The sequence below is a fragment of the Rutidosis leptorrhynchoides genome, chromosome 9 (genome assembly GCF_046630445.1).
Source record: "Rutidosis leptorrhynchoides isolate AG116_Rl617_1_P2 chromosome 9, CSIRO_AGI_Rlap_v1, whole genome shotgun sequence".
Lineage (NCBI taxonomy): Eukaryota > Viridiplantae > Streptophyta > Magnoliopsida > Asterales > Asteraceae > Rutidosis > Rutidosis leptorrhynchoides.
In genome coordinates this window covers 215870541-215882500 of record NC_092341.1, presented here as the reverse complement: position 1 = coordinate 215882500, position 11960 = coordinate 215870541, and positions in this window count along the sequence as shown.

The following is an 11960-nucleotide window of genomic DNA, read 5'->3' as shown; positions in this document are numbered from 1 at the left end:
CTGGGATTTGTAAAGTACGCCTTTTTCACCATGGACGCGATTGAATCTAGCGACTGAACCATCGAAATTTGAAACTTTTTTTACTACTTTCGAGAGATGTGATGACTTCTGATCAAAGCATAATAAAAGAATCCAAGGGTGGGTGAGGGAGAATCTATTAGAAGATAATCTTATATTCTCGCTTTTTACTTGAGGACAAGCAAAGCTAAGTGTGGGGTATTTGATATCGGCCAAAAAGTCACGTTTTTACCCCCGATATTAAGCCCTAAATCAATAAAGTTCCAAACTTTTCACAAAAATAATCGCTTTGTCGGTTAATTTTGTAGATTAAGTAATTACAAAGGCGATGCAAAAAGAATCAAGTAAATTGGAGCTAAAACAAAGAATCTAGAGCGAAAACAGTGAAAGACAAGTTACGACCCCGGAAATCAAGTTACGATCTCGGGAACGAGCAAAACAATCCAAGAAAACACCAAGACCAGGGGCCGGAACCGGCCTGCCCATCGGCTTGCCATATGGCTTGGCACCGACCACAAGAAACGGGCATAAAAAAACAGCTTTCCCAGGCACCGGCTACCAAAAACGGCCAGCCAGTCGGCCCTAGCCAAGTTTTTGCCTATAAAAGAAAGGCTCTTGGGCTCATTTTTACACACACTCAACTTGTACTTCAATTTAGAATTTAAACATTTTAGTTAGTTTATAGTAGTAGCTAGCTTAGCTTTTATTATCCGAAGGATATCCCGGCGAGTCACTGCGATCTCGGGCAGATTTCTTCTGCCTTTTCAGGTTTTTATCCGAAACGCATATCTTATTGATTAAACATGTATTGTTATCATTTACGTTAAAAGATGCGTTCCGATATTTCCATAGCATATGAAGGATGACCAACCTAGGTTGTGATCAGGACTTATCCACCTATATGAACTTAGGTACTTCATAGGATTAAGATCCCTGGTTATACTGTACCTGAAGATTCTATGAACTCGGTATGGCCAGAGTTCCCGAGAGGCATCCAATGCGCTTTTAGGACACGAAACTTAGGAATTGAGACATGAATGACCTAGTATGCCTATTAATTGTTCCAAGGAGACCTCTTAGGAGCTATTAAGATCTAGTTAGTGCCTTAACTGTATGACCCAAACCTATTGCATTTCATGTTTGATTGTTGCTCTAGAATTAAGTCATATCAACTGCTTCAGGTTTCTATTCAGTTTCTATCTACTTTACTTTCAGTACATCAACTGTAATGCTGTATAATGTTTAGATGTAACAACCCAAACCAAACCACGAACAACCCGCGTAAAAATGTGAAATAAAAAAAAAAAATTTAAGCTGTTAAGTTAGTGGCGCGGCGCGCCAGGTATCCGCGCGGCGCGCAGAATCACCTGGACAGCCCGCTGTCTCCGGAAGTCAATTACACGAAAATGTTTGACCCTTTCCCGACATAATTAGACAAAACGCTTTCAACCACATACTCATACATGTAAAACTAACACGTTCCATTAATAAAATTAGTTTTACGAAGCGGGGCCCACATCGGCCGTTTTACGAGTTTAATACATAACGAGAGTTTCGACCACCAAAAAGTTTAAATGCCAAACGACGCATCGAGCATGGTGTTTGGGGTTAAACTACCCAAGTCTCGGTCGAACTTCCAAAAAGCTATAATCCCCGAGCCACTAATCCAAGCGAATACCTTTGCCCTTGTCCAAGCCGGATCCTAAAAAGGTAAACAACGAGAGGGTAAGCTAACGCTTAGTGAATGCAATAATTATACATATACATATATAATACACCTACTTGCAAGCACTTATACAAATACCTCATACACGCTAGAAATTTACATAGCATACCATCGCAAGTATAACTCTAAACCCTTCAAGATTACAAGCTAGCTCAACACTATCATATATATAACCCGAATAATATAATATACTACAATACAACGCGTAATTATGGTTAACTAATAACACAAGGGAATGGTACTTCGAATTTCCCATCGGTGTTCGTAACAACCATTAGTGTACAATGAAATATATCACTAACCCCTAGGCGACACGGACAACGAAATATCCATTCAAGAAATCGTTAGTGTACAACGAAATATATCACTAACTCTTGGGCAATTTGGACAACGAAATATCCATCGTTAGTGTACAACGAAATATATCACTAACTCTTGGGCAATTTGGACAATGAAATATCCATCGTTAGTGTACAACGAAATATATCACTAACTCTTGGTGGTATAGACATGTATACCCGGCCCCATCCCCCGCCCTACAAATAGATACATTATATACACACATGTATAATCATTCCACTCACCTTACGCCTTCGGTGAATCGATAAACCAAGCTTGAACTTCAAGGTAAAACACCTATTACAATGTACACATAATCAACATCCATTCAAGTTGGTCAAACTCGCAACACTCACCATCACTAGGTCATTTTGACCCATCTGGACACTTAACCCTAAAAGTGGGTCAACTCACACCCAAAACCCTAATATTAGCCAAGGTAGGTTTAAAACGCATTTCGACACTAGGTTTATGCATTAATCACAAACATTAACTAACTTAGGTCCATTTTGACCCATTTGACCAATTAAAGTCAACACACCCATTTCGGGTCATCCACTAACCCACTTAACACCCATTCACATATATATATATAAGTGTGCTAGTAATTTCACTAACCAATTTAGGCTCACAAACATAAATTAATACTTTGAAAACCCTAGTTAGTCATTTTTGAGTCTACATGACCCAAATTCACCCTAAACCCCCAAGTCACTAGCAAAAATGGGTTTTATGTGAAACCCTAACCCAAACCCTAACCCTTAATACAATTAAAGTAAGAAATTAGGTTTTATAACTTACCAACACAATCACCACGTAGTAATGACTAGGTGAACAACTTTAGTACTCGCACTAAGACCCGATTCAACCTTCTTCTTCCTTTAATGGAGCTCTCTCACACTAGAAAACCCTTTCTCTCACTAAATAAATTTGGAAGAGATGAAGTAGATGGAAATGGAGTTAATGAGGCTCCAACACTGACCTAGAGCCTTTAATTCGGGCCCCCATGTGTAATTACCAAAAAGCCCTCAAAATATCTTGATTAAAACAAAGTGAGCTGTCAGCAGCAAATGGCGTGGCGCGCAACACCTCTGAGTCAGAATCTGACCCCTTTTGTATGTACAACAAAATTCCCACTTCAAGTATCCTAAATTACGCATTTGTACAAGGAAAATATTCGGGTCTTACAACTCTCCCCCACTTGAATCGGAGTGCGTCCTCGCGATCCAAACTGCATGACAAGCAGGAAGATACACCAACATGAATTCTTCAGGTTCCCATGTAAACTCGGAACCTTTACTACGATGCCATTGGACCTTAAAGGTCCTCACCTCTTTGTTACGCAACATTTTCACCTTTTCATCAAGTATAGCGATCGGTTCTTCAGCATACTCTAACTTGTTGTTTAACTCGATCTCATCTAGTGGCATCCATGACGAATCATCCGCAAGACACTTACGGAGACGGGAAACATGAAATGTATTATGGATCCCCGCAAGTTCTTCGGGTAGTTCCAAACGATACGCAACTTCACCAACACGAGCTAAAATCTTAAACGGCCCAATAAACCGAGGAGCTAACTTTCCCCGTTTTCGAAATCGAATAATACCTTTCCATGGCGAAACCTTAAGCATCACCATGTCACCTTCTTGAAATTCGATCGTTCGTCTACGTTTATCAGCATACGACTTTTGCCTATCCTGAGCCTTCTTCAAGTGATCCCGAATAATATCAATCTTGTTATTCATCTCCAAAACCAAATCGGTACTTTCGATTTCCTTTTGACCCACTTCACCCCAACAAATTGGAGTTCGACACCTTCTTCTCATATGGCAGCATTCCAATACTAGTGTGAAAACTATTATTGTATGAGAATTCCACAAAAGGCAAATGTTCATCCCAACTACCACCGAAATCAATAATACACACACGTAACATATATTCCAACGTTTGATTCGTACGTTCGGTTTGACCGTCCGTTTTAGGATGGTACGCAGTGCTCATATTCACCCTCGTACCCATATCTTCATGAAACTTCTTCCAAAATCGAGAAGTAAAACGCGTGTCCCGATCCGAAACGATAGACGCGGGAATGCCATGTCTCGATATCACCTCTTTAATGAACATCTTCGCGAGTGCCTCCAACGTAATTGCTTCTTTAATCGGAAGAAACAATGCACTCTTTGTCAATTTATCAACGATCACCCAAATAGTATCAAATTGGGTTCTTGTCGTCTTTGGCAACTTAGTAATAAAATCCATGGTAATATGCTCCCACTTCCACATCGGAATTTCTAGCGGTTGCAACTTACCATACGGTTTTTGGTGTTCGGATTTAACTTGTAAACACGTGACGCATTATTCAACATACTTAACAACGTCGTGTTTCATGCCCGGCCACCAATAATCTTTCCTCAAATCATGATACATTTTCGTCGCGCCCGGATGAATAGAATATTTTGACTTTTGCGCTTCATCAAGAAGCACCTTTCGATAATCACCCATCTTAGGCACCCACACTCTTCCTTGAAAAGACAACAAACCACGCAAACCCATAGTAATGAATTCCGATTGCCCCACAATTCGTTCCGCATGCTTGTTGTGAACGTAAGCCTATATTTGAATCACACCAAGTTTTTCAAGAAAATCGTTAGTAATGATCATACGTAACCATCCCAATCGTAACGCCGGATGTTGACTCTTTCGACTCAATGCATCCGCGACTACATTCGCCTTGCCCGGATGGTAAAGTATCTCACAATCATAATCTTTCACCACGTCCATCCACCTACGTTGACGATAATTCAAATCCCGTTGATCAAAAATATGTTTCAAACTCTTGTGATCCGAATAAATCGTACACTTGACACCATACAAGTAATGGCGCCAAATTTTCAAAGCATGGACCACCGCCGCTAATTCGAGATCATGAGTCGGGTATTTCTTTTCATGTTCCTTTAATTGGCGAGAGGCGTAAGCGATGACTTTACCTCGTTGCATTAGAACACACCCGAGCCCATTCAAAGAAGCATCACAATAAACCGTCATATCATCTACACCTTCCGGCAACACTAAGACCGGAGTTTGACACAATTTCTCTTTCAACAATTGAAAAGCGATTTCTTGCTCGTTCTCCCAATTGAACCTCGTATTCTTCCTTGTCAACTTAGTTAATGGAGAAGCAATCTTTGAAAAGTCTTGGATAAACCGACGATAATAACAGGCCAATCCGAGAAAACTTCGGATTTCCGTAGGCGTAGTCGGTTGTCCCCAACTCTTTACCGTCTCTATCTTCCCCGGATCTACTTGAATACCGTTTTTGTTCACAATATGGCCAAGGAATTGAACTTCCCTTAGCCAAAATTCACATTTCGAGAACTTAGCATACAACTTCTCCCTTCGTAGCGTCTTCAAAACTTCACGCAAATGACGTTCATGTTCGTTCATACTTTTCGAATAGACTAGTATGTCATCAATGAACACAATTACCGACTTGTCCAACATAGGTTGGCACACTCGGTTCATAAGATCCATGAATGCCGCTGGTGCATTCGTAAGACCAAAAGGCATAACCACAAACTCGAAATGCCCGTAACGCGTACGAAAAGCCGTTTTCTCAATATCTTCCTCACGGACCCGCTTTTGGTGATAGCCGGACCGTAGGTCAATTTTAGAGAAATACGTCGCACCTTGGAGTTGATCAAATAAATCGTCAATCCTAGGCATTGGATAACGGTTCTTGATTGTCACTTTGTTCAACACCCGATAATCAATGCACATACGCATACTTCTGTCTTTCTTTTTCAAGAATAAAACCGGAGCGCCCCAAGGCGAAGCACTCGGTCGAATAAAACTCTTCTCAAGTAACTCTTGGGTTTGATTTAACAATTCTTTCATTTTTGTTGGCGCTAAACAATAAGGAGTTTTAGCAATGGGAGTAGCTCCCGGAACCAACTCAATGCGAAATTCAACTTGTCTTTCCGCCGGAACACCCGGTAACTCATCCGGAAAAATGTCTTCAAACTCATTTACCACCGGAATTTTACGAATGGATGGTGGCTCATCACGAGTATCAACAACATGGGCAAGAAAATCCATGCCACTACTAACAAGGAAACGATGTGCCCGTGCAAAAGTGCATATCGGCACAAGTCTTCTACGCTTATCGCCATGAATAATTAACTCTCCCCCACTTGGGGTCTTTACACGAATAGATTTTTCATGGCATGCAATATTGGCTCTATTATGATTGAGCCAATCCATACCAACCACGATATCAAAATCACCCAAAGTCATCGGGATGAGATCAATTTTAAAGTTCTCGGAACCAAACACAACATTACAATCTTTACACACATCAACCACTAGCACCGTCTTGCCATCCGCTATTTCGACTTCTACCGGATAACTTAACTTAGCTAACGGTTTATTAAGTTTAGGCACAAATTTTGGAGACACAAACGATAAGTTTGTACCGCTATCAAATAGAATCCTTTCCGGATTAGAGTTAACCATGAAAGTACCTGAGACGACTTCATTGGATTGCTTAGCTTCATCATTTGTCATCAAATAATTACGCCCCCTTACCGACCTCGCCGCCTTCTCTATCCTCTTAACTTGATCATTTCGGAGATCGAGGCACTCCAACTTTCGGTGCCCTTCGTGTTGGCAATTAAAACACGTGATCACATTTGTACGCGGTTTTGGGCAATCACGAGAGTAGTGACCTTTTTGCCCACAATTGTAGCATGTGGTCGCGTGAACACTAGAAGCACCTTTCTTCACACTACCAACACTTTCGGATGCTCCCCTACTCTTCTTGTTCGAAAAGCAAGAAGTTTCAAACTTCCTTTTACTTGGCGCATAACTAACCGGACTCGGAGCTTGCGCTTCAAACCCATTTGCCACCGCCAAAAGCTTAGCAAAAGTCTCAACATGACCAATACTAATTTTACCCTTCAAATCATCTCTAAGGGTCGCATGAAAGTCTTCCATTAATAATTGATCATTCCCCACAAACTCGGGGCAAAAACGCGCTTTGGCGAGAAAGTTGGTTTTGAGAGTGTTTAGGTCCAAAGACCCTTGACGCATGTTCCTTAATTCGTTTCGCAATTTGGAAAGATCCGCTTGCGTACGATATTCGAGGAAAAACTCCTTCTTGAACTCCGCCCAAGACAACCCCACAAAAGCCGCATCACCCACTATATCAATTTTTCCATCGAGCCAATCTTTAGCATGGCCCCTCAACAAACTAGTAGCAAGCCTTGTCTTCTTCTCGGGTGGGCACTCGGTCGTGCGAAAACAACCTTCAACATCAGAAATCCAAGCCGCACTCTTCATGGGGTCGGGATCCCCGTGAAAGTGAGGAGGCTTAGTCGCCAAGAAGTTTTTATAGCTAAACTCCAACTCGCCCATAATTTGAGGTCTAGGAAACCTCCTTTCAACTTCTTCTTTAACGGCATTGGTCATTCGTTCTTGAATCATATCGACAATTTGTTCCGAAACCGACTCTTCGAGAATTTGCTTAACCTTTCGAGAGAAAACCGAAACATAGTTTTCTAGAGTGGCCTCTATTTTGGTGGTCATCTCGTTCGTTTCCTCCACATGAGAAGGACCACCGTTGCCATTCGTATCCGTTCCGTTTCTCGTCTTCATTCTAAAGATTAAAGAATGGATTAGACATCACCAACGAATTAATACACATAAATACCTACGCATATGACCGTACACACCCCACATCTAGCTCAATGCTTGTCACACGTCCTTGCTTGACTTGACTTGCAACCGTAATAGTGGTCGCGACTCACTATTACGCTCACATGTCGTGCCATGCTCAAACGTATCACAACCATCTCGCTCGATGTTCAAAACAATAACACACGATTAGTATCATCATATCATAGCATAGTTAGTCCACCTATGCATTAAAGAACTAACCAAAGCCCGCACCGACCCGTAGTCCCACAAGTCCCACTTATAGTTCAATGACTCAAAAGTCTAAGTCTAGGCGCCTATCTCAAGTCACCTAAATCCCTTAGACCATGCTCTGATACCACTTGTAACAACTCAAACCAAACCACGAACAACCCGCGTAAAAATGTGAAATAAAAAAAATTTTAAGCTGTTCAGTTAGTGGCGCGGCGCGCAGAATCACCTGGACAGCCCGCTGTCTCCGGAAGTCAATTACACGAAAATGTTTGACCCTTTCCCGACATAATTAGACAAAACGCTTTCAACCACATACTCATACATGTAAAAGTAACACGTTCCATTAATAAAATTAGTTTTACAAAGCGGGGCCCACATCGGCCGTTTTACGAGTTTAATACATAACGAGAGTTTCGACCACCAAAAAGTTTAAATGCTAAACGACGCATCGAGCATGGTGTTTGGGGTTAAACTACCCAAGTCTCGGTCAAACTTCCAAAATAATCCCCGAGCCACTAATCCAAGAGAATACCTTTGCCCTTGTCTAAGCCGGATCCTAAAAAGGTAAACAACGAGAGGGTAAGCTAATGCTTAGTGAATGCAATAATTATACATATACATATATAATACACCTACTTGCAAGCACTTATACAAATACCTCATACACGCTAGCAATTTACATAGCATACCATCGCAAGTATAACTCTAAACCCTTCAAGATCACAAGCTAGCTCAACACTATCATATATATAACCCGAATAATATAATATACTACAATACAACGCGTAATTATGGTTAACCAATAACACAAGGGAATGGTACTTCGAATTTCCCATCGGTGTTCGTAACAACCGTTAGTGTACAACGAAATATATCACTAACCCCTAGGCGACACGGATAACGAAATATCCGTTCAAGCAATCGTTAGTGTACAACGAAATATATCACTAACTCTTGGGCAATTTGGACAACGAAATATCCATCGTTAGTGTACAACGAAATATATCACTAACTCTTGGGCAATTTGGACAACGAAATATCCATCGTTAGTGTACAACGAAATATATCACTAACTCTTGGTGGTATAGACACGTATACCCGGCCCCATCCCCCGGCCTACAAATAGATACATTATATACACACATGTATAATCATTCCACTCACCTTACGCCTTCGGTGAATCGATAAACCAAGCTTGAACTTCAAGGTAACACACCTATTACAATGTACACATAATCAACATCCATTCAAGTTGGTCAAACTCGCAACACTCACCATCACTAGCTCATTTTGACCCATTTGGACACTTAACCCTAAAAGTGGGTCAACTCACACCCAAAACCCTAATATTAGCCAAGGTAGGTTTAAAACGCATTTCGACACTAGGTTTATGCATTAATCACAAACATTAACTAACTTAGGTCCATTTTGACCCATTTGACCAATTAAAGTCAACACACCCATTTCGGGTCATCCACTAACCCACTTAACACCCATTCACATATATATAAGTGTGCTAGTAATTTCACTAACCAATTTAGGCTCACAAACATAAATTGATACTTTGAAAACCCTAGTTAGTCATTTTTGAGTCTACATGACCCAAATTCACCCTAAACCCCCAAGTCACTAGCAAAATGGGTTTTATGTGAAACCCTAACCTAAACCCTAACCTTAATACAATTAAAGTAAGAAATTAGGTTTTATAACTTACCAACACAATCACCACGTAGCTAGTGACTAGGTGAACAACTTTAGTACTCGCACTAAGACCCGATTCAACCTCCTTCTTCCTTTAATGGAGCTCTCTCACACTAGAAAACTCTTTCTCTCACTAAATAAATTTGGAAGAGATGAAGTAGATGGAAATGGAGTTAATGAGGCTCTAACACTGACCTAGAGCCTTTAATTCGGGCCCCCATGTGTAATTACCAAAAAGCCCTCAAAATATCTTGATTAAAACAAAGTGATCTGTCAGCAGCAAATGGCGCGGCGCGCCAAGTGGCCGCGCGGCGCACAACACCCCTGAGTCAGAATCTGACCCCTTTTGTATGTACAACAAAATTCCCACTTCAAGTATCCTAAATTACGCATTTGTACAAGGAAAATATTCGGGTCTTACATTAGATTAGTATGATCTCATTAGTATGATGAAATGGTTGTTAGTTTATATTAATGTTTTGTCAACTTGACCCGACGGACTCCTTCCGTTTGTGATCAGTGTTCACTCAACACGACACGTTGTTATTCAGTTACCTAAACTGATAACGAGGGTTAAGATTAAAACTCAACTTACTTATAAACCTAGTGCTTTACTAAGGATAACCTCCGAGGTATAGTTACCTTTCAATTATATAACCAAGTGACATACTTTTCACTGCTCAACGAGAACTCCGAGAGTCTAGAGATAAGTAGGTATGTGTAATTGGCTCGTCCAACCAGATCTACACTATTTTAATCATAGCTTTAACATAAACATAATTACCTTTCCCTAGCCAAAACTGATATCTTGGTCAACATTTCGCTGATCTGCATACTCCGGATATCCCTCCATCACCTTTACCTTTTTGAAATTCGGATTATTACTAAAAAAAAACCAACTACTATCTTCCATTTAGGTAATTTAACCAAAGAAAATTATCCACTTGATATTTAGTTCGTTAAACCATTCAAAAATACGACCCTAGGTTAACTTACACCTTATACCTTAGAAGTTCAAAGTGAATTTAGGCCCCGCAAAATATAAATAAGAGAAAGAGGAAACCCTGTTGATAAGTTTATACTGTCACTGTGCGACCTAACGACACCGCATAAATAAACCGTCCAGTTTAGACATATCAGTAATTACTAAAGCTAAAAAATTAACCGACAAAGCGATTATTCTGGTTATAAAGTTTGGAACTTTATTATTTTTGGGCCTTAATATCGAGGTAAAAACGTGACTTTTTAGCTGATATCATGGATTTCACAGTGCTGGACGGAAAGTCAAGGTTTAATGCATTATTGGGAAGACAGACCTTGCGAAAATTTGGTGCTATATCTTCTACGCCACACGCAAAGTTACGTTTTCTACTCCCAATAGTGTAGTGGTTGTCCATTCAGAATATGTGGGATTAACAAGGGAGAAGTCAGTTGTTTGTAAAGCAAAGGCAGACATGTTCAAGGGAAAGTCACAAAGGCAATTGTTCAGTGAAAGTGAAGTGGATGGATACTTCAAAGCAGCCAAATGGCCAGGGCATTAAAAATATAACATGTATGCTGCACGCAAGACGTTCACACACATTGCAACGCAGCAGCACAACATGCTCATTATCATATCAAAATAAGCACAATGCAAAAAATGTTATAATTTTCCGGATAGAACTGGTCACTCTATCCATAAGAAAATGTTAAACAGATTTTTTGTAAGTGCAACACATTTTATTAATAAAATATTAATTTTTTGCTTACGCAAAGCGCTACACATTACAAATGTAAAACAGTGCATTCATATGATCCTGTCCACATAAGGTAAAGCATTTTTTGCTCCGATGGTAGAAGCTCTTGTGTCGACAACTTAAGAAACAAAGGATCGGCTAGTGTAAGAGTATACTTCATTAGAAAGCACCGAGGCATAAATACAATATCTATCAAATTTCATGACATGTATACAATGGTTTATCTCAAAAACATAAATCCATTTTCACGAATCAAATAAAGCTTTGTCATAAAAATCAAAGTAAAAAATTGTTCTTAAGCCGCACAACGCCTAAACGCAAAATGCAACATGCAGTACGCAGCACGTGACGTTTAATGTAAAGCAAGCAAATGATGAAGAACACATTGTGCTCTTGTTGGTAAACTTTTAAGAAATATGAAGCAGCAAAATTAATAGATAGTCATTTTTTGACTAAAAAGACTTAGCATAATCTATATCAATACACTATTTAACCGCAAAACGGAGGGCGAA